This window comes from Callospermophilus lateralis, chromosome 9, assembly GCF_048772815.1.
Source record: "Callospermophilus lateralis isolate mCalLat2 chromosome 9, mCalLat2.hap1, whole genome shotgun sequence".
In the NCBI taxonomy this organism is placed as follows: domain Eukaryota; kingdom Metazoa; phylum Chordata; class Mammalia; order Rodentia; family Sciuridae; genus Callospermophilus; species Callospermophilus lateralis.
In genome coordinates, this window is record NC_135313.1 from 78,796,268 (window position 1) to 78,820,372 (window position 24,105).

The window sequence follows — 24,105 nt, forward strand, 5'->3', positions numbered from 1 at the left end:
TGAAGAAAGACGCATCTCAGTGTCCAGCTGGAGAATGCCACAGGAGCCTTGGCTGGGCTCCCACCTGGCTGAGACAGGCTGGGGAGGGACTGGGAGCCCAGTGCTCAGGAAAGTGAGGAGCTATGGGGAGAAACGTTCTAAATGGTAATTGTAGAGCACTTGGAACATTCCAGTCCAAATCTATTCTTAATCAGGTTGCTAAAGCTCCACTGGTAGCAATCCCTTCTAATATCCAACAGAGATGGTATCAAGAGAGAGCGAATTTTAATGAAATCCAGCTATTTTTTGCCAGGAGGTCAGGGGATAGCTGCCAGAGAGCAACAATAAATAAGTCAGGTACAAAAGCTCAGAAGCATTTCTTTGATAACGGTGTGGACCAGGCAGGAGGGTGCAGCCTTACTGGGTCGTGGCCATGCAGAACTGTACGGGGTACACTTTCAGATTCAGAAAAGAAAAGACATGTAAGCTGACTTCTGCCAAGCCAAAAAGTATCTCAAGAACACAAATCTTCTCAATATAACCAATGTTTGTTGGTCAGATGCCATTGAAGTCCTTTACAAATATCAATTGATTTTCCTAATAGCCCTATAAAGAAGGCATTCTCATTATCTATGATTATCCCATTTTGAGTCAACTGAAATCCAGCAAATAAGTAGAGGAGCTGCATGAAATCCAGGCAGTATGGATTTCAAGCCTGAGTTTTTAACGTAAGGCCACATTGTGTGCTTCCTAAAACTGACTCAAGGTATATAAACAAAACTGATGACATAAGATCAAGTTATTGTTTAACACTAAGTAATCATCTACTGTTTGTCCTTTATTCTGATTTTATGCTTTTCACTCAAATTGAGGGCAGTAAGAATTTGTAATAGGGTCAAACCATCCAGCTTACTCCAAATGCAGAGCTATGTCCTAATTTGCACCTGCTTGCTATTTGCCTGCTATCTTCTTAGCTTCCCACACAGCTTGCCCCTCATATTCTACTATTGTCCAAGGACTGTCATCTCTCTTTCTCATGCAAGGGTCAAGGTTTCGATATTCATTTTATTTTCACCTTGTTTAAAAATCATAATGTAGACATTCTGTTTACAAATTTAATACGAATGTTTAATAAGATTTTTTAAAATAGCCATAAACTTTTAAATTACTTTGTAGAAACAAACAGTGACTAAAAATATTATGAAACAGACACTCGGCACAGAAAATCCATATGACCCAATCTGATATTAAAAGGTACTACAAAACAATATTAATCAAAACGAACAGAATGATAAAAAGTGTGACAATAAATTTGGAAAATGGAGAACTTTAAGGAGCCCCAGAAATGACCCCAACTATATATCCTGCAAGCAATTTTACAAAGTTACAGAACTGGGAAATATAAAATGAATTGTATTATAACAACTTGATTAAAATTGTAAAAAAAAAAAATTAACTAAAACCAAACAATGCACAATACACTAAAATTGTCTCCAGATACATTAGTGTGTTCATTATATATTTTTTTAATACTGGTAAGTCGTTGGAAAATATAGTAGAGTCCTGCTTTAGTCAGCTTTTTCACTGCTATGACTAAAAGACCTATTCAGAACAATTTTAGAAGATGAAAAGTTAATTGGGAGGCTCATGGTTTCAGGGGTCTCTGTCCATAGACAGCCAGGTCCATTCCTCAGGAACCTAGGTGAAGCAATATCATGAGAAAAGAATGTGGTGGAGGGAAGTGACTCATGTGATGATCAAGAAGCAGAGAGAAACTTATCAAATACAAAATATATATCCCAAAGTTACACCCCCAATGACCCACCTCCTCCAACCACACCCTACTAGCCTTCAGTTACCACTCAGTTCATCCCTATCAGGAGGTTAACTCACTAATTGGGTTAAGGCTCTCATAACCCAATCATTTCACCCCTGAGCCTTCCTACATTGTCTTACACATGAGCTTTTGGGGGATACTTCACAATCAAACCACAACAAGCCCTTATCACCCCATCACCATAGAACAATGACAGCCTTGCCAATTCCATGCTCACTCTACCGTCTTCCAGCTATGATTTGGTTCTCTCAGAAAACTTGCATTCATTGGCTCTTGGTCACTTGATAAACATGACTTTCTCCTTGGCTTGGAGATGGCCACCTTCTAGCTCTGTCCTCTCATAGACTTTTTCCAGATGTCTCTTCCTCTTCTTCAAAGGACACCAGTCCGTACTGAATTAAGGCCCCATTTTTATGATGTCATTGAATTTTGTTCATGTTTGTAATGGACCTTTCTCCAACAATAGTCACATTCAGAGCTGCTAGAGATTAGGGCTTCAACATATAAATCTGGGGTGACCACATTTCATTCCATAGCACAGGATTTTTTTTTTCAAATATTTTCCATTACACGGTATGTCCCAGAGAGATTGTTAATAATTTTACAGTGGTGTAAATGAACTGAGGTATCTCAAGAGGTGTAATCTGCTCCCCAGGTGGTGGGGCCATCAGCACCCACAGGCTAGAGCTTGCTATGACTATCTTTACTTCCCCTGTAAAATGTGGAGTCTTTGCATCAGACTCTTCTAATATCCCAAGGATGGTCTCCTGCCCTCTGCTTATTGCCTTTGCCAGCTCATCCTGTGGTTTTCCATAAGAGATGAAGGATTAAAAACATCATCAAATCTGCTAAAAAGAAAAATAAGATCCAGATCCATGCTATAGAATAATACTTCATTTGAAGTCATATATATCCTATATCTATTTTATGATCCAAAATATGATCTCTGTTAGGGTGTGGAAAGTATCATGAGGTAACATTTTAAAATCTGCAATATCAAGAAGTTGGAAGTTTATCTTTATAGCAAGGTAAATTAAATAGTAATGTAAACTCCTGGTAGAATTTAAAGTTAAATGGGTGAGGATTGAGTATGGTGAAATTTTTGTTCCAGTTACTTGGGGGGGGGGAGGGGAAGAACTTATATAATGATGTGGTATCACTTTAACTTTTAATTTACTATTTCACTCTAATCTTTTGCAGAATTTTCCATTTTCACTTCATAAAAAATATTGTATTGAAATTGTCTGATATGTCTCTCCTCCCCACCACATCACTTATCCATCATCTAATCAGTGTTTATAAATATTTAAGTGCAGAACTGAGAGACAGCATGGTTACTGGATAGCGCCTCACCTGTGGTGGGACAAACAGCCTGGGTTTGAAGGTGTTAAATACTTATCTCAAAAATAGTGGAGCTAAAGAGTTCAGTTATACAACTGAGGTTCAGCTCCTCCTAGAAGTTTCTCTTGGTAGTCTCTGCCTACCTGCTAAGACTTGCTTCTTCCCAGAATACTTCAAAAATGCAATCCACTTGAAAATTTTCTAGTCTCTTCTGCACTAAAAATGTAGGTAGAAGAATTTTAGTAGGGAATTATCTGAGTTTTGAAAATAAACGGAATAGAAAGGTGATCATTATGGTCGACTGAATGATACACCCTCTGAGACATAGAGATCGCAATCCCCGGCACACTGGGAGTGGAGAAGGGAAGATGTAGATGTGATTAAGTTGGGATCCTGAGGTGGGCAAATCAGGCTGGTGTCCAGGTAGGCCCAGTGTCACTACAGAAGTGCCGTGAGTCGCGGGCAAGAGGGTCAGAGTCAGCAGGAGGAGGTACAAGCATAAGGTTGGAATGATATGAGGGAGGGGCCACAAGCCAAGGAATGCTGCAGAGTCTAGAAACAAGAGGAAGGGGAGCCCCTTTAGAACCCCCGAAGGGGCCAGTCCTGCCCACACCTTAGCTAGTCCAAGACTGAGTTTATACATCTAACTTCCAGAACTGAAAGGTAATCGATTTGTGCTGTTTTAAACCACTAAATTTGTAGTAATTTATTACATCAGCTCCAGGAAATGAATACACCATTTTAAAATCACATTTTGTACCACAGTATATTTATGAATAGAAAGTAAAAGTAAAACTACATTTGCATTTTTTATAGAGTTCTTTAAAATTTTCTTTCTGGATTTTGAGTCACTCATAGAAGTATCTGGTTACTTATTCACAGCTTCATATGGATCAATCTACAACTTTCACTAACTAATGATACCGAATATAGCAAAAAAAAATGATGATAATAATAATTTAAAGCTCAACTGCCATTGGAGGAGTAGACATATCACTATGAGAAAACATAAATGTCTACACACAGTTAATTCCATTTGCTTGTTTATGCATTCAATCTATACAAAAGTCCATTTGGAGCCTCAATATCGTCTACAGGATGGATCAAACTCTGATTTGGTTTCTGCATACACAGACCTACCTTGCTCTTCACAAGCACTGAATGCCAGTGTGGGACTCACAAATTCTCACTCCCCACTTAGCAAGCTCAGTAACTTCTCAGAACAGACTGCAAACTCTCCACCATTGCCACCAGGCAGTAAGTGCAGGTTTTATGTCTAGCAGTGCACATGTGTGTGTGATACACATACACACTGTGGGTTATCATTCCTGTCTTACAGGTGAGAAAGCTGAGCTCAGATAAGGGAATGACTTGCTCAAGATCACAAAAGGTCCCTAATTGGAGATCTGAAGCTAGTTCCTTCAGCATTTGTAGCTAAACACACACTGATCAAAACTTTGATATTGATTTCTTTCATGTGCTGGATGGTGAGGAAAGCTATCTGGTTTTATTTTGATATAACTTCACATTAAATATCAACCAGTTGCCAACCTAAGTTCTTTTCTCTAATGTGTAACTCAAAGTCAACATCAGTGCTTCGCATATATCAAGCTCTGCAAGTGACATGTTTTTATTAAAGCATTTCTCACTCACCATATTCCTTTCAGTTAATGATTTAAAGATCTCTCTGCATAGTACTTGCATCAAACATTATGCATCTGAATGTCATCTGCATTTAACTCTATTGCAACCACTATAGCATGACCACCCAACCTCAGATCTTCATTTTATAGCCTGTATTGAATATGTGTGACTAACATGCAGAGATTAAACGTTAGACTGACTGGGTTTGAAACCAAGCACCAATACCTACTTGCTGTGCAGCTTTGAACCAAGTTACTTAATCACTCTGTTCCTCAGGTTCTTTATCTGCAAAATAAGGATACTACCTACCTCAAAAGTTTATTTTGAAGATTAAATGAGATAACATATGTAAAGCCCTCAGAACAGTGTCTGACCCACAATTAATGACAGGTGGTAGTTCCTAATATGTTTACTATGGTTTTGTCTAAAATCAGTGAAGCTTCCAAGTAAACATGGTAAAATTAGTTTTGTTCAACGTACAATTCACTTTCCTTAGGTTAGAAAAATGTAAAAATTCCTCTAAACTACTAAGTATGATGAGTCAGGATCTATATGTCTCTTCCACCTTGACCTCTGCCCCAGAGTCACCAAGGCAAGGACCAAGCCAGCAGCAGCGAGGGTGGGGAGGTGAGGGGTTGGGGGAGTTGGGGATAGAGAGGGAGGTCCCTCCTACCTGCCTACCAACATTTAATGTGCCTGAAGCTCATTTTAGACCCAGGTGACTTTCCACCAGCCCTCATCAATGAGGCAAATAAAAGGGTGCTGCCCTTAGAACCTGCCCCCTTGTATTGCTGTAGGCTAGACTACAAGGCAGGTTACACCCCCATGCTTTATGCTTTCACATGTACTTTAACTAGACTCTACTTATATAAAAGGTATTGATGAAGGTCAGGAGCTCCCACCTTATATCCCTTTCAAGGTACACGTCCTGTGTGTGCATGCACACATAGCCCTCCTGATGATGGATTATCATGGGTAAAGCTAAACCAACTATTTCATTCATTACAAGAGATGAGTGTTAGTCAGCCTGCCATTATTATAACAAAATATCTGAAATAAACAACCCTAAGAAAGAAAAGTTTGTTTTGGCTCACAACTTCCAGAGATTTGAGTCTATGGTTGGCTGGATCTTATGCTTTGGGGCCTATAGTGAGGCAGAGCCTATGGCAGGAAGCATATGGTGAAGTGAAGTTTCTTACCTCATGGTGCCCAGGAAGCAAGGAAAAAGAGAGAGGCCAGGTCCTCAAGTCTCCTCCTCCTCCTCCTCCTCCTCCTACTACTACTCCAATGTCCGACTCCTTCTACTAGGTCCTACCTCCTAATGGTTCCACCATCTCCCAGTAGCACCACAGGCTGGCAACCAGCCCTTAAACCTATGAGCCTTTGGGAACACATTTCCAAACTATACTAGGATCCAGCTCCACTATCCATAGGAAAGACAAGCTGCATTCTTTATCCCTGATTAGGTTAGCATGGGTTTCCAAATTTGGAGGCCTTAGTTTTTTTAACCATGAATTTTATGCGTGTAATGGGGGGAATTTCTAAATTCTTAAAGTAGTTGAATCTCAATACTCCCAAAAGTTTACCCATAAAAATCTTTCCTTCTTTGGAAAGAAGGAAAACTAGGTCTTTTCTGGGGTTAGATATGATTAGTAAAAGGGCTCAAAGGATAGATATCAAAATGATGTATAATTTTAGAAACTTTTAATATAAATTTGCATGCTCAAAAATTTTTAATGAACATGCATTTTTTTATATAGAGGAATTTTTAAAAATAAAGTTGAGGGCTGGGATTGTGGTTTAGCGGTAGAGGGCTCGCCTAGCACATGTGAGGCCCTGGTTTCGATCCTCAGCACCACATAAAAATAAAATAAAGATACTGTGTCCAACTACAACTAAAAAATAAATATTTTTAAAAAATTAAAAAATAAATTTGACAGAATTTTACTTTTTATGCACAAACTGTTATTTTTTTTTACTGAGGTAAAATTCACATAATATAAAAGTCACTATTTTATAATCAATGATATTTGCTATATTCCTATTATTGCACAACCATCAGGATTATCTAGTCTAGAACTTTACTATCATAAAGGAATCCTGTACCCATTAACAGTCCCTCCTAATCCTTCCTCTCCCATGCCCTAATGACCACTACTGGATTCATACAATACATGAACTTTTTTGGTCTGGTTTCTTTAGCTTAGCATGTTTTCAAGGTTCATCCATATTGAAATTAATCAGTATAATATTGCATGAATATACTATATATTTGCTTAATTATCAGATGATGGACATTGGAGTAGTTTCTACTTCTTGGCTATTGTGAATAGTGCTATTATTAACATTCCTGTACCCTTTTGGGGGAGTGACCATATGTTTCTGTTTTCTTGGGTATACACCCAGGAATGTAATTGTTTATTTCCTGTGTGGTTAACTTTTTGAGGAACTGCTAGACAGGGTTCCACTGCAGCTTTCCATCAGCAAAGTACAAGTGTTCCAATATCCTCACCAACACTTTCTTTTTTAAAAAAAAAATTATAGCCAATCTATGGAATGTGAAGTGTGACCTCACTGTAGTTTGATATGCATTGTTCACGTAACTTATGAGGTTGAACAGCCTTTCATATGCTTGTGTGCCCACTTCATAGGAGTAATGTGTGTTTAATTCTTTGCCCATCTGTTAATTGGGTCATTGTCTTTTTATTGTTGAGTTCTTTCTATATTCTGGACTCTAGCACATTCAGAAAAAAATATATGATTCGCAAATATTTTCTCCCATTCTCTCTGTTGTCTTTTCACATTTCCAATCATGTCCTTTGACACACAAAAGATTTAATATTGAGGAAGTCTACACATTGATTTTTATAAATATAAGTTTTGCTCCCTTGCAAAAGTCAAGTTCCACACAACACTAAAAAGAAACACCTGCATACAGTGCACAGTAAAATAACTTATCTACTTTGTAGTGGCCAAGGCTATATTTTCCATCTTTTTTTTTTTCCATGAGAGAAATAGGATGGGCAGGACCATTTATTAGTATCACCAAAGCTTACATTCCAACAGTCAATCACGAAGCACCGCTCACTCTATTAGTATATTCCAGGAACTGAAAAATGAAAGGTGAATGGCATGCATTCACAATTAGTCTAACAGTGACTGAAATATGGGCTCTGCTGAGGGGGATGCAGCCTTCTCTACAGATTCTTGGGAGCAGATGGAGCTTTAATCCTCAAGCTTCACAAATATGATGCTGGACATGTGCTGGTGACACAAAGGGTCTTTTCTTGGATTTCAGTGATTTTTTTTTTTTACCTGCAGTCCACTGTGCCTTTGGACTGTTCTAGACATTTAGAAAATATGCTGTGTTTCCATTTTATGATGCTGCTGTTTGAATATGCACTGTGGATCCTATCCCTGAACACAGTTCTCTTTATGAAGAAGTACATTCTCATTTTCACAGCTCTGTGACCTTTCATTTGTTATTTATGAGCTTTTTGCAAATCTAATACCACTCTGACAGATTTAATTTGTGCTCTAAATTACCTTTGCATGAGTTACTCAACTGCTGATTTTATTCCAATGGATTATTTGCTACGTTCAGAAATAGAAAAAAAATTATTTTGAGATCTATTGGACTTCTTCACGGGAGAGAAAGTTGAGAAGAGCTGCATTCTGAATTTTTACTCTGGGAACGGTAGTGGGTAATATAAAGAAGAATTTCTACACTAGCTCTAGAGGTAAAGCGACAGAAGTGTAACCTAGGTCAAGTTTTATAATCTATACACTATTTTATATTGTTATAGTTTAGATATGAAATGCCCCCCAAAGACTCATGTGTTGAAGGCTTGGTCTCCATTGCAACAATGTTCAGAGGTGGGGCTTTTGGGTTGTGATTGGATTATGATGGGGTTGACTGGGCTATCGCAGGTGGGACCCAGATAAAGTAGGTCACTATGGGCATGGCTCTGAATGGTATACGTTGTCCCTGATCCCTTCCTCTCTTGCACTCTCTTTCTCTCTGTTTCCTGGCTGCCATGAGGTGAAGAGTTCTGCTTTGCCACACCCTCTCAATCATGATGCTCTGCCTCAAATCAGGCCCATAACTGTGGAGCCAGAGGACCATGAACTCAGACCTCTGAAACCTCTGAAATAATGAGCTAAAACAAATCTTTGCTCCTTTAAACTGATTTTCTCAGATTATTCTGACACAGTGACAAAAAGGTAACTAACACCCGTGTAGAGTCCTTAAAGTAAACACTTCCACTCCTTAAACTGGTCACCAGAAGAAAATTAAGCACTTATGAAAGCCTCAATGACTTAAGAACCATGTACTATAAAACATAACCTCTGTGCTCAGTCAATGTAAAAACAATTATGAAGTAGAGATAATGAAAATCTAAATATGTTCTAATGCTATTCAAATTGAAATTTGAAATGGCTAATATGAAAGCATAGTGGAATTCTAAGGTTTAAGAGATCATGGCAAATCTTGATTTAATTTTGACTATGTATAGATAAATTGGTGGTGATCTAATGACCAAAAGAGTTAATTCAACTCCTCAAAGTATAAACTAAAGTCATGTCTTCACGGAGTTAAATCTACTTAAATCTGACCACTGGTACACCTCTTACAATTTGAGAGTTGCTCAAAATATGTGGTAGTTTAAAAACATCTAAAAAATTCTTTGACATACTTTCATTGAGAAATGGAGACTACATCCTCTGCTCAAGTCTGTGCAAACTTTATTAATCAGTTGACCAAAGTGTCGTAGAAATGACACTATGTAACCTCTAAGGCCAGGTCACAGAAGATGATGAAACTTAAACTGAGTGCTCTGGAGCAAGCACTCATGCGGAAGCCCTTGATGCTATATAATCAGTCTCAGCACCTTGAGGCTGCCATGATATAAGGAAGCTCAAGTAGTCCACACAGAGCAACAGAGGTTACCTAAAGACAGGGAGATGCCCAGCCAGACCCCAGCTTCTCCTGTCTTCTCTCCACCCAATATTCCAGTTCTAACCCCATCCTGATTGCAACTAAACAGAGACTCTCAGAACAGGCTACACAAGCCCTTTCCACATTCCTGACTCACAAAAACATGAGCAATAATAAAATGCTAGTTACTGCCTCCAGCCACTAAGTTTTGAGGTGATTTGTTAAGCAGCAATCCTGGAACATAAGGAAATACAGCCAAAAAGCAAAATAGGAACTTTAATTCAGCTCATAAAGATAATTGCATTTTTCAGGGCACATTGGTTATAAAGTTCAGAAATCTAGATCAAACAGGCTGTAACCAAAGCTGGGACTGGGAGAAAAAGGGACAATTTATATTGTCTCCTTAACTATCCAGACACAGCCAGACTTTTAACCCTGTTTGCAGAATTCATACCTCAACTTCACCTTGCCCGCCCCCGCCTTTTGCCTTTATTCTACCTCGGGTTCTCCCAAACTATGGCTACCAGCAGCACCAGAAGCATTCAAAGTAGTCTCTTTCTCAGCTGTTTCTGAGATGGGGATCTTGGATCTATCACTGGCCAAGATCATTTGACATTCCAATTGGCCAACTGACTTCTGTTACTGGACAAGGGTTTATTGTCAACTTCATTGGAATTACATAGTTTGAGAGTGGGGAGGTAATGGTTTCCAAAGGAAAATCCAGGTGCTGTCATTTGAAGAAAGCAGCCTGGATAATGGAACAGGAAAATCACACAGATGTCCACTGCTATAAACAATACAGTATTCGAAATAACTCATTAGCCTGGAAGTGCAAAATAAAGTTAAAGGTAGCTCAAATGAATGTTTCTGCAAATGCCGGAAGATGGGAATGTTACCTAGCAACATGATTTTCTTCTCTTAAAAATGGAATATCACTCCATTACAACTTTTCAAATCAAAACACAAGGTTAAAATAATGAAAATCCAGTTATAGTGTGTGTTTGGAATCAGTTCTGTCCTCCACTCTCCCTTTCTTATGGGAATGGGTCCTCCCCTGATCCCCATTACACATTGCTATAGGGGAGCTCTGTGACTGATCACTATTGTTTGGTCCAGGGTTGGATATCTGATCCAACCAGGGAAATCAGAGTTTTTCCTGGATATTTTTCCAACTGCAATCAAACAAAGACAATAAGCCCTCTCTGGTGCTAGAGTCAAAATAGGAAGCTTGGGTATATGTGTATGCCATGTTCCTTTCCCATGTATAAAAGAATAAGAAAAAGAAGCTTACTGCCTGAGATAGAGAAGAGCCCCAACTATGTTCAATCCTTGCCTTGTGGTTAATTTTTAAGTCTTCCCCTAATTATTATAGTAGCCTCAGTATTCATACTAGTTTTGCCCAAACTAGTCCAAGTTAGTTCTATCCTTTGCAAACAGGAGTTTCGACCAATTTGAAAGATTTTCAAAAAGGTCCAGCCACCAGCTTGAATTTCCCTACATAATGAATGCCCTTTACATTAATTCTTCCTTCAGACTTATCAGCTAAAAGGTTAGAGTTGGCTTTTACAATGTCAGTAATGGTGAACTGGCCAGAGAGGACCCCTTTTGGATTTCTTAAATACTTAATGCTTTATTTTCACATCTGCAGGGAGACAGATGTTCAGACATTTCTCGTCTCAATTGAAGATTTATTTTCATAAAAAGCAATGCTTTAAAAATATGTTCATTTCTTTTTCTGGAGCCCATTGGCAAGGCTAGACTTAGAGGGAAAAGCTGCCTTTCTGTCTTGTCCCAATCTGATTGAACAGTCAATTGCATCAAAAAAGCTTCAATTCCCCAAGGATAAACAATGTCTGGACAAGGATGCCCAGCAATATATTCACATTTCAAAGGATGCTGTATTTACTCCAGGAGCTTCTGCTTGTTGGTCTCTTCAACTCGAAGGTTCTTGAGAACCAAAGAAAAGGCATTTTCAAGTTCAAATAACAGGAAGAGAATGGAGCCAAGGAGTACCCCACGCGGGAATCAACCTTGTTTGCTACAGCCTGCCAGTTTTCATTTACTCAGGAGAAGGGTGACAGTTTGAAGAAATTCTTGTTTTGGCATCTTTTATTTAACTACTCTGTTTAAGAATGCCATATTTTCATTTTACTTTTTTCTAGGAATTTTTATTCTAGAGACCTTCCCAAAATGTAGAAGTATAAAATATACACAGAAACAATATGAGACTTTAGATTTAAATCAAAACCAGATTTGCTCTTATGTTCAAAATAACCCAGTTCTAAATCCAGCGTTTTGATTATGAGGCCATATGCCTTCTGTCTCTTGATCAAAGAATGGTTACCATAGCATTATACAGAGGGAATCTTCTCTTTATTTGGAGTGTGGCATTCATCTTTCTTCCACTAATTTTAAGTGTTTCCAAAACTTTAGAAACATGAAAAAAAAATGTTAGTAATAATTCCAAAGCAGACACTGCCTGCTATCAGTCTATGGAGATATTCTACACAATTGGAACCAAGTTTTATTGGCAGGGACCACTGCATAGTGTTCTGGGCTACTCTGTTTTGGTTTCAGGGAGCTGGCTCCTGGGTTCTGTTCAAGGCTTGAGGCCTGTGTATTCCTACACATCACCCACACTGCTGTTCCTGCTATGCTCACTGGTGTTCAGTGCTTCTGCCCCTCCTGATACCCTTACCATGTTGTCCAAAAGCTATATGTAAATAAGCAACCCCTACTTTCTTTAACCTCTTAATGAGATATTCTTCCCATCACTTTGTATTGTAGTTCAGTTCACAGTGAACATCCAGCTTCTTTTTGGGCTATCTGCAATGGAGAGAGCTCATCCTCCCAAGCCCCATGGCTCCAGCGCATAAGAGGAGCCCAGAATTCTTTTCCTTCTCACTCCAGCTTACAAATTATGTCTCTTCCTCTTCAGCCTGTTTCTTCTCCTCATCTCAAAAGCCAAATCATTTGTACTTTCAGCTAGCTATCAAGGAGGGGATAGAGAACACGAAGATCATGCCTCACCTTCAAACATTAAGATCACATAACCTGGTCTCAACTGTCACCCAGGATGGAGAAGAAGAAACTCATGCTGAGTCTTTGGTCCTGTCTTGCATGGAGCAGGGTGTTACCCATGGTTCCATGTTCCTTTTTGCTTCTAAGCTTTTTCATTCACACATCCACTCATCACCCTCCATGAGGCAGACATAGATAATATCTATTGTATGTTACTGTTAATTTTTCCAGCTTACAAGGTAACAGAGTCAGTCTGTGCTCTCTTCTGGTAGGTTTTTTTTTTTTTTTTTTTTTTTAAATAAAACAGCCAACATCAAAACAAGAGCTTACAGAAAGACCCTGTGGCCAAACCTTATTTTCAAATTACTGGGTTCCTTGGGAGCTAATTTCTAAATTTTTAAAATTGTTTCTCCTTGGATAAAGAATATGTTTCTATAGCAAATCTGTCCATGTACTTGTCCTCCAAATCTCCGATTCCTTGAGCTATAGAAAATATGTCCCCTAAGGGCTCAAAGACCAACAGCGTTTCAGAAAGGGAGGTAGTATTAGGATTGGCTAAAACACTCTAAATTATAACTTGACTTTCCAGGCATGCTTAACTATTTTGAACAATTACTTAGAGTTAGGAAGGATTTCTTCATTCTGAGTTTGAAGACAATGGAATGCACCCAATGAATCCCAGCTCTATCACTGAGGTGAGCATTCTTCCTTGATGATAACACACTATCTTCATTTACAAGTCTTCATAAATAATCATTATTAAGGAGCCTATTATTATAGCAAAATAGAATACAATAAGATTTTACATAGTATTCACTCAGGCAGAAAAGGCTATAGGAGTTATTAATAAGAGGGTTGTCCTTGATAATAGAAAAATTTTGGTTTTGCATCTAAACCAATTCACTTTATAGAAGCAGGGGGAAAAAACTGACTAGCCTCTTATGAATAACGGAATGAAGCATCTAAACTGACTCTGCCCCCTGACTGCCAGTACTGAAGGAGCCAAGTGATGTTCCTATTCTGATTCCTCTGTTATCTTCCTCATTTGGTAATTTCAGTTCATTCATTCATCCATCCATCCATCCATCCATCCATCCATCCATCCATCATTCTCCATGAGGCAGGCATAGGTAATGCTATCTGTTACCTGCTATTGTTAGTATTTCCAGCTTAATACACAAATTCTTGAGTGCTATAGGGAAAATCATTAATGTTGTTCTTAAAAGTCCCCATGAAGGGGTGCTGAGCACACAGAAGGAAATGTTGACTTGTGAGTATACAGGGAAGAGATGAGTTGGAGCTATTTAGTCAAGAGTGGACATGTTTGAGGTTGGTTGTGAGAATGGGTAAACTATAAGATACCAGAAAGAGAAACCAGGTAACACAACCTCATGAACCCTATGGGCCTCTGGGGTTGGAGAAAACAGAAAGTGGAACCCAACAAGACATCCATAGTCTTTTCACATTCAACCAGGGCAGCTTGTCTAGAAGAAGAAGGAAAGGAAGAAATAAGAGAGACAGGGATGGCACACAATGTAGGGGATAAGTGCTAGTTGTGGATTGCTTCTGATTCAAAATGATCCATTGGTGCTTACCAGATTGATAACTGGAACCCAATTCTGGCTTCAGGAAAATCCTAAGACTCCAATATTGTCTCTGAGTATGGACCTTGGGAGGAGGGGAAGGTACGTGCTCCAATGGCAATGAGAGGCATCAGAGCTGAGGAGAGAGGGAATCTTCAAGGCTTCCTGTGACCTGCCCCCTACCTCTCCTCCCTTAACATGACATGCTCAAATGATAGAACCACAAGGTTGGGTTTCTAAGGCACCACATGCTTCTCACTCCACGCCTTGGCTGCTGATGTTCCCCTTGGTGAACTTCCGTTCTACTTAACGCTCAATTCGCAAGCCACATCCTTTTGAAAGCCTTGCCCTCCTATCCTCTACCTTCCCACAAAATCAATTACAATCCACTTTCTCTGTTCCTGCTGTATCCTTTCTGTGGTATTGAGAGGTCTTGCTTTATAGCTTTATATTTTGGTAGATTTGAATTCAAGTCCTAGCTCTGCCACTGTTAGGACTGTGATCTTGCATACATCTCAAAATGGGACTTTTAATATTTATCCTATATGATATAAAATACTATAGTATATGCAATTTTCATTAATTACTATTATTAGTAACTTGCACTATGATTATTAAGGTGACTAGATTATGAGCTCCTCAAAGGCATGAATTTTATAGACATTATCTGATTTATATTTAGGTTTCTCAGCACCAAGTACACAGGAGGCATGTGATAGCAGGTGTGCTAAATAAACTAATTGTAAATAGAAATAATCACAATATTATATTTGTTTTCTAAAATAGAGATATTTATGTATTTTATACACACTGACACACATATGTATGCTTGCTACAGGGATTCAGACAAAGGAAGAATAAGGGGGTTATTGAGGGGAACATAAGAAGTTATCTTGAAAGGGTGACATCTTTTAAAGATTCTTGGTGTCTAGCCTCAGGGAACTGACTTATTTTAACTTGAATTCTTAGAATCCAAGGCAACAATTAAGAAAAGTCTTTAGGAACTAAGCAGACACTGAAGAGGTAGCTGTGTGATCTTTTTCTCACAAAAAAAACTGACATTAGCCTGGCACAGTGGTACATGGTTATAATCCCAGCGGCGTGAGGCTAAGGCAGGAGAATCATGAGTTCAAAGCCAGCCTCAGCAAAAGCAAGATGCTACGCAACTCAGTGAGACTCTTCTCTAAGTAAAATACAAATATAGAGCTGGGATGTGACTCAGAGGTTGAGTGCCCCTGAGTTCAATCCCTAGTACCCCCACCCCCACCCCCAGAAAGAAAGAAAGAAAGAAAGAAAGAAAGAAAGAAAGAAAGAAAAACTGGCATTATGACTTTTCCCAGGGATCTTTGGTAGATCATAGCACAGCCTACCAAAAGAATAGATCAATCCAGAGTACAGTGAAACATCTCCATGTCCCTATAGAGAGCAGGCAAAACTAAGTGGCTAATCATCTTGTGTCTTCAAGTAATAGACTCTCAGGGCTGGCCTGGATCAGAAAATGGTTGTGGCCTATGTTTCCCAAATCAAGCTTATTCAAGCCTGTCCATGGGAAATGCTGAGCATTCATAGTCATCTTTTGTGAGTAACAATGCACACCAGCACATTCAAAACTCTGAAAAGTACTGCAGTGAAGCTACCTCTGTGGTTTTGCTTAACCCAGCACTTTTCACTTACTTGGATGGGTATACACCCTTCCCAAAGAACTTTGTTTAAAAAAAAAAATCAATTAACTAGTTTACTTTTCTGAGTAAAAAAGAGATCATTGGGAAACTCAGTATCAATCCAAATCATGCCATTTTATGCATGAATAAATTGAGGCACAGAGTATGTATGGTATCTGTCCCCAGCCAAAATGTTGGCGAACCAATAGAGTCTCAAATGTGGCTTTGTTTCCCAACCACCCCATCTAGGATATTTTCTACCCTGGCCTGCTATGCCACAGAGGAAATATTCTTAGTTCTAAGCCTTGTTTAAGTTCAATAAAGAGGGTAGGTAGTACTCTCAGTTTGTGATATAAAGGATGATAAAAACAAACAAACAACAACAATAACAACAAAAACTACTCCAAATCTACATCCCATTTATCAAAGTTCTCCCCACCCAGAGTAATATCATCACCAAGTAGAAATGTATTCAGGTTCATATCTGTTTTCTTTTAAAACCATAATATAGTAGCACCCCCTTGTCCACAGTTTTACTTCCTACATTTTTGGTTTTCTATAGTCAACAACAGTCCAAATATATTCAATGGAAAATTCTGGAAACAATTCACAGTTTTCAATTTCACATTGTTCTCAGTAGTGCGATAAAATCTCTGGTACCACCCTGCCCCTTCCCATGTGGAACATGAACCATCCTCTTGTCCAGTATATCCACACTGTATGTTACCCACCTAAACAAACAAGTGCTCAAGAAGAGTTGAGCTTCCTGTGCCTGTGAGTTTCCTACTCTCCCACTTGCCACTTTTTGTTCCATCTGGGCTCCTAGCCCATTGGATAATGCTGATCACATCCAAGTTGGACCTTCCCCATTTAGCCTGCTGACTGACATGCCGGTCATCTCTGGAAACACCCTCACAGACATACCTGGAAACATGCTTTGCCAACCTTCTAGGAGTCTTTCAATCCAGTTCAAATTGACAACCAAGATTAACCATCACAGTAGCCAGCTCAGTTATCAGATTGATTGTCCAGGTATCACAGTGTTTATGTTCAAGTAACCCTTATTTTACTTAATGATAGACCCTAAGTGCCAGATAGTGATGCTGGTAATTCAGATAAACCAAAGAGAAGTTGTAAAGTACTTTAAGTGAAAAGTTCTCAACTTAATAGGGAAAGAAAAAAATGACATGCTGAGGTTGCTAAGATCTACAGTGAAAACAAATCTTCAATCAGTGAAATTGTGAAGAAGGCAAAGAAATCAGTGCTCATTTTGCGGTAGCACCTCAAACTATAAATGCTATGGCCACAGTGGGTGATAAATGCTTACTGAAGATGGAAAAAAGCATTAGATTATAGGGTTCGGTACTGTCACGGTTTCAGGGACCTGGTGGGAGTCTCAGAATGCATCCTCTGTAAGCAAGGAAGAAGGACTACCCCTGGAAGGTTATTGAAGATCACTCCTTCTGTGGGAGGCTTGGGTCAACGGGATTCCCTGACCTCCACATCCCACAGAGATGCAGCTGCCCATGATGCTGAAGAGAGGAGGGAGAGAGGCTGGGAACTGGTGGGACCATCCAGCTGCTCCTTCAGCTGCTTGTGACATACCCTTTACCTGGTTTCCCCTTGGAGACAGTTGGTTATCTGTGCTGCCATTCCTCTCTCCACTGTCAAAACAACCTAGGATCCCTTATACCCTGTAGATCCCAATAAGCTTCTAGGTTCCTTTCAGTGATTGAATAAGCCCACCCTGGAAATGAGGTGTTAAAATTCAGTTGTGACAATATGGGTGAACCTGGAAGACCTGGTGGGAAGAGAAATAAGCCAGGCACAGAAACGCCAATATCACATGGTCTCGTTCTATGTGGAATCTAAAAACTCTGAATTCTATAGCATAGGAAAAATGGTGGATGCTGAGGCTCTTGGCAGATGAGGGTGGGGTGGATGGAGAGATGCTGGTCAAGGGGTACAAAGTTAAATCAGAAAGGAAGAGTAAGTTCTGCAGATCTGTTGTTTAGCATGGTAACTCTGGTTAATGCTACTATATTGTATACTTAAAAACTGCTCAGATAGGGCTGCGGTTGTGGCTAAGTGGTATAGCACTCACCTAGCATGTGTGAGGCACTGGGTTCAATCCTCAGCACCACATAAAAATAATTCAATAAAAACATTGAGGTTTTGTGTCCATCTACAATTAAGGATAACATTTAATATAATGCTCAGATAATAGAGTGTAAATATTCTCAACCCCCAAAATGATAATTATGTGAGGTAACAAATATGGTCCTTAGCTTGATCAAATAACTTCACAATGTATATATACCTGGAAACATCATATTGTACACTATAAGCACATACAATTTTAAATAAATGAATAAATATTAAATATCCAAATAATAGGGGAAAATTCAAAAGTGTCATTGCCAGAGGTACATATATCACTGTTAGTGAAGCATAGCCCTCAGAGTACCTGACTGCACAAGCCCTGCTCCTAATTATTTGATTGCAGTTTTCTAGTCTTTTCCTTGAAGAGGGCTGTACTCTAAAAACCCGGATCAGTCAGTCAACCCTGGCCAGAATAATGCAAGAGCAATTTTTATGATTAATAATAATATACTTGCTTTTCTCTGAGAAGAGTTAAGTTAATAAACAAAAACACAAGCTGCCACTCTACTTTCATAGAAAGAAAAGAAAAGAGAGAGAAAGATGGCATACTACCTAAGGTAGGGTGTGGAACTGGAGCTGGAGAAAGCAAGCACCCTCCTCCCCAACCTCCTCCAGCACAGCTGTGGGCAAATCACCAGAACCACTCAGAGGAGAAGAGTGAGGGGCCCTGGGTCAAGCAAGGTCAAGAGAGAGAGCTTAGATTTAGATAACATGTTTTCCAGCTATTCTGAGAAAGCTCAGAAAAACGGCTTCATCTTATCACCTTTGTCATGCAGAGCCTGGGAAGACCAGGAAGCCCTCTAAGGGCAGTAATGCAGCCACACCCCACAGCCAGAGCAGGACTGACCAGGAACAATGAGGAGCCCCACAGGGCTCCAGAGCATACAGACCCCATACTCCTCTACTCACCTCCTGGGATTATTGTGAGGACACAAGGGACAGTGCATGGACAGTGGTATGGTGCAGGTCTGAGAGTATGGGCTCTACAGTTATCCTGCCCAGGCTACAATCTTGACCTTGATACTAGCTTTCTTAACCTCTCTGTGCCTTGATATGCTTATCTGCAAAATGGGGAAATCATTACTAGCTCATACTGCTCTTATGAGGATTAATGGAGACAGCACACATAAATCACCGGGGAAAATGCCTACCACATACTTGAGAGGAAATATAATTCTCCAAGTTGCCTGGAGGTGGTCTAGCAAAACATCTGGTTATTCACGTGGGTCAAGACACTGCCTGGGAACCTCTTGCTTCCCAGTCCAGAAAGGTCTTTTAAAAAGTGCCACAAAGTACCAAGATCTATGAAGAGAAATCAAAAGCTGGAGATGTATTTCTGTCAGGTTTTCTAGCTGATCCCAAGCTAAGATCTGCATCCTGGGCTTAGGATAAAAACACAGTGGGTGTATTAAGTGAGGAAGTTTAGGGAGGATCTAGGGAGAATTTCTCACATTTGAAAAAATGTTTTCTCCCTAAAAGGGGGAATAATAAAATCTTGCAGACAGAAACTCTCCCATCCTCAGCATTAACGATTAATACCAATTAAGAAAGTACTTACATATGCACAGACAGATGCCAGAAGAGTCCTTATGCATAAAGCTGATATATAGTTTTCAAATTCAATAAGAATTGCCAAATATAAATATATTACATTAAAATCTTATACATTAATTAAATAAAGTGGAAAATAGCAGCAATGACACTAACATTTATTGAGTACTTACTATAGAATTGATGACATGAAATAGCCACTATTTCATTGTTTTTGACCTATAAATATGGTAATTTCATTTGGCTCAACCCAGTAAGTACAAGAGGAGTGCAGTCTTCAATCTCCACTACATCCTGATACAGTAGGGTAATTATCATCCCACTTTACAGATGAGGAAACACCAAGAAATAAAAACACATTTTCAAACATCCTACAGAACTGGCAAATGCCAGAGGACTCACTTGGCTGAGAGTGAGTGTCATGGCTTTGGGAAACTTTGATCTAGAAGGAATATGTCTCAGGGATGGGGAGGTACAGGAAGGGCCAGACCCAGGTAAGAGTTCACGGCAGTCAGTAGGTACCAGAAGGACACAGAGACCTGGGCACTGCCTCCTACTGGAGGGAGGGGACCATTGAACTTCACCTTGACCTGGTTTCCTATTGTTCTTGTTAGAGCTGGACAGAAAGGGGGCTTTGCTGGCACTTCCTAGAAAGAAAGTGGGGAACAAGAGTTAAGTGTGTGAAAGCTGCCTAGGGGGAGAGCCAGGGCAAAGGATGAGGAAGAGAGAGGGGGAGACGAGGAAGAGAAGGGTATCCAAAAATAAAACAGAGAGGTTTCCAAACTTGCTGCATGTTGGACTGTTGGACTCGACTGGGGATCTCTAAAACACTGACGCTTGCTTTCACCCTTCACAATTTTATTGGTATGGGGTTGACCCTGGTACCGGGATTTTAAAACACTTCCAGGTGATTCTAAATTTGCAGCAAAGCTTAGGAAACTTTATAAAATTTTTCAAGTTGTTGGCGGAAAGAAAGAACCCAAATGCAACCCCATTCTCAGACTACTGAGCAGACCAACACAGAGTCATTTATGCCTCTGAGTTTCCTCCATCTCTTCTTCCTCTGACTCTCTCCAGTCACTGGGGAAAGGAGTAGGCAAAACTACCACCACAGCCTTCCTGCTTTCTACAGGCTCAGGCCCTATATGTGTCAGGATTCTCCTCTCTTCTTTGATAATCAGTCCCCTAAAGTGGTTCTCACCCTCTGGATGAAGCCCTGGTCCCATATTTCCCTTGAAATGCTCCAGGGTGAAGTACACTCCACCTTTCCCAACTAACACACTTATTTTTATGACAACAAAAGAGAAAATGCCTAGAGGCCTCTTCGGGGGCAATGCACACTCAAAGCCATTTCTCAGAGGGATGGGTGGATTTTTGAGAAAGGAAGCAGGCCAGTGCTTTGAGAGTGTGGGAAAGAGACAGCCTTTGCAGACTGCAGACTTGAACCTGAACTCAAGCTCGGCTATAAACAGCCACAGGCACTTGAGGAACTCAACTTCCTTGGAGTTCAGTCCCCTCATATGCAGGGACACCAAGATGCCTTCCACTCACATGGACCCCACACTGACTCCACTGTGAGAAACAATGACTCTGAAACCTGAGCCTCCATTGTGACTCCCCTGATGCCCCTCTTTAATGGTGGCAAATTTTCCATCTTGTCTTTCTTTCGAGTCACTTGCTCTGATGTTATTCACAGAAGGAAAAAAGACAGGGCTAAGAGTAAGGCAAAGAGAACAAATACAAGTAATACAGTCAGGAATACAAAGGAAAGGTAATGATACATTCATCTTGATTTCTTTCTGTAAAGTCAGGATAAATTAGTTCTCATACCAGCATCATGCAGTTTATGCAATTACACTGCATGCTGCAAAGTCTTTCTCCTGCTCCTGAATGCATGTGGCAGAGAATTGCCTTTTCAAGAGGCAAAAGGACCTGGATCAAAGGTTTTGAAAGACTGGGATTTGATATGAGATGACTGGTTGCTAAAATGCCTGCTTTTATGCTTACAGGGCCCAGAAGTTTCCAGCCAGTCTGTCTCTGCAAGTGCATAGTAGGGATGAATGATAAGTGTTCCATTGAGTTGTGTCCACAAGGGCAGCAGAATCCAGGGTCTAAGTCAGCACTGCCCAATAGGACTTCCTGCAGAGACAGACACATTCTGTGTCAGCACTCTCCACGTCAGCACACATGGCTGAAGAGCAACTGTAATGCGTGACTGAAGAACTAAATTTAATTGTACTTAATTGTAATTTAAGTTGAACAGTCACATGTGGCCAGTGGCTACAGTATTGCATAGTGCAGTCCTGAATAAATGATAAATGAATAAGGAAGCCACTTAAGAGTTGTGACTTCAGAATCAATTAGGACTAGAGTGAAGTAGATTGGTCATTACCCAGGGGAATACCAACATGTCGTGTTAATTAAATCAGAAAATATGACAGGACTACTTCTATGGGAAATGCTTCAGGCTTGATCAGTGCTGCTGGGTCAAAGGATCTGAAAAGGAAGGAAACGGAGCTAGGTGTCAGAGTTTAAGGACCGCCACCGAGACCCACTCTAACCTCACCTTTAGCTTCAGTTGATGACTGAAAACGTTATTATATAAAAAGAATCATTCTAAACATTTTACATTTGATTCTATCAATTTCCTAGGAGAAAGTTTATTATTTCTAATCTCGAGTTTTACAGATGAGCAAACCAAGGAAGAGGAAGGACAGTCAGTTGACATGCAGGTGGTGTGGCGGATGGAGTGGAAACCTGAATTGAGGCAATCAGATTTATACACTACGCTGTCAAGTCTTGGGTCATTTAGAAACTAGGGTGAATAAAAGAGCTGCCTCTTGGAGGAGGACACCTGGCTCCCTGCCCCTACTCAGGCCTTCCATGATCTTTCAGTCCCTTCCCGGGCCATTGAAGTCAAGCAGAAGATGGTGCACAGGGATGTGAGACAGGGTGTGAGTCTTGAGAGATGCATTTCTGTTTACATGTGGGAAGCTGTCCTCTGTCTAATCCAGTTTGTCTTGACTACAAGATGCAGGTAGTTCTAAAGTCCATGCCTTGTTATTCCAAACCAGGTTATTGTCCATTTCAGATGGCTCCAACTTTTTGTGCTGTAGATAATATTGCGAGAAGCATCCTTGTTACTACACCATGGAGTCTATTCCCCATTGTTTTCTTAGGGGAAAAAACTCCTAAAATGGCAGAATGGAGAGTAATAATAGGATCTTGCTTTGCACTGGCTAGACAAGTAAGAATGCTGAGGGTTTCCCTTCTTTGGAATTGTGTCACAAAGTGATGAGAGTATTTGGTTTCTTCCTGCTTGTAATCAAGAGGTAAGGAAGAGGACCTCAGGAAACACCCAAGTTGCCTGTAAACTGAATGCAGCCAGCCAGTCTCCACTTACCCTAAGGCTTGTGAAGAAGGCACTTCTCCTCCAATGTTTATTACTCTGCAGGTTTGACATCTCCCAGTGGTAACTCGATGCTCATGGCCAAAATACATCACAAACTCAAGATTAATTGTAGGTTTAGTCAGGAGAGTTCATTCATTAAATAAATATTTACTGTGTCTATTAGGTATTGGGTTCTGCCCTAGTTTCTAGGTTTACAGATGAGAACAATATTTGATATTGTGGTTCAATATATTTCTGGTTTATCCTAGCTCAGTAGTTTTGGAAGAAAAATTGATTCAATATAAATTAATATTAGGGCTCAGTTCAAGATCCAGTTGATTAAATATAGCTTATTAATATTTTTGACTCAGCACATTTCAAATTTCTTTTAGTGGTATGATCCTTGGGAACTCTTTACTATAAAATGCAACTGCAAAAACATAACAAGTAAGTTCCTTTCCAAGCCCAGCAGATCCCCAAGTCCCAGAACTGGACAGCTTCTCCCTGCTAACATATAATTGCTCCTGTTCTACTGATATTACCCTCTAAATACTTTTTAAATCAGTCCTTTATTTTTATCATGTGGCCAGAACTTCAGTTCCCATCCTTAATTTTTGCTTGGACTATTGCAATTGATTCTCAACTGTCCTCACTACCTACAGTTTCTTTTCTTTTTTGTATTGGTTGTTCAAAACATTACAAAGCTTTTGACATATCATATTTCATACATTAGATTCAAGTGGATTATGAACTCCCATTTTTACCCCAAATACAGATTGCAGATTCACATCGGTTACAGTTTCTTTTCTTTAGAATTTTTCTGTATTATAGTTTTTGAAAATAGAGATCTAATAATGTAGCTCTACAGTTAGAAATCTCCAAAAGGGCTGGGGATGTGGCTCAAGCGGTAGTGCGCTCTCCTGTCATGCATGCGGCCCGGGTTCGATCCTCAGCACTACATACAAAGATGTTGTGTCCGCCGAAAACTAAAAAAT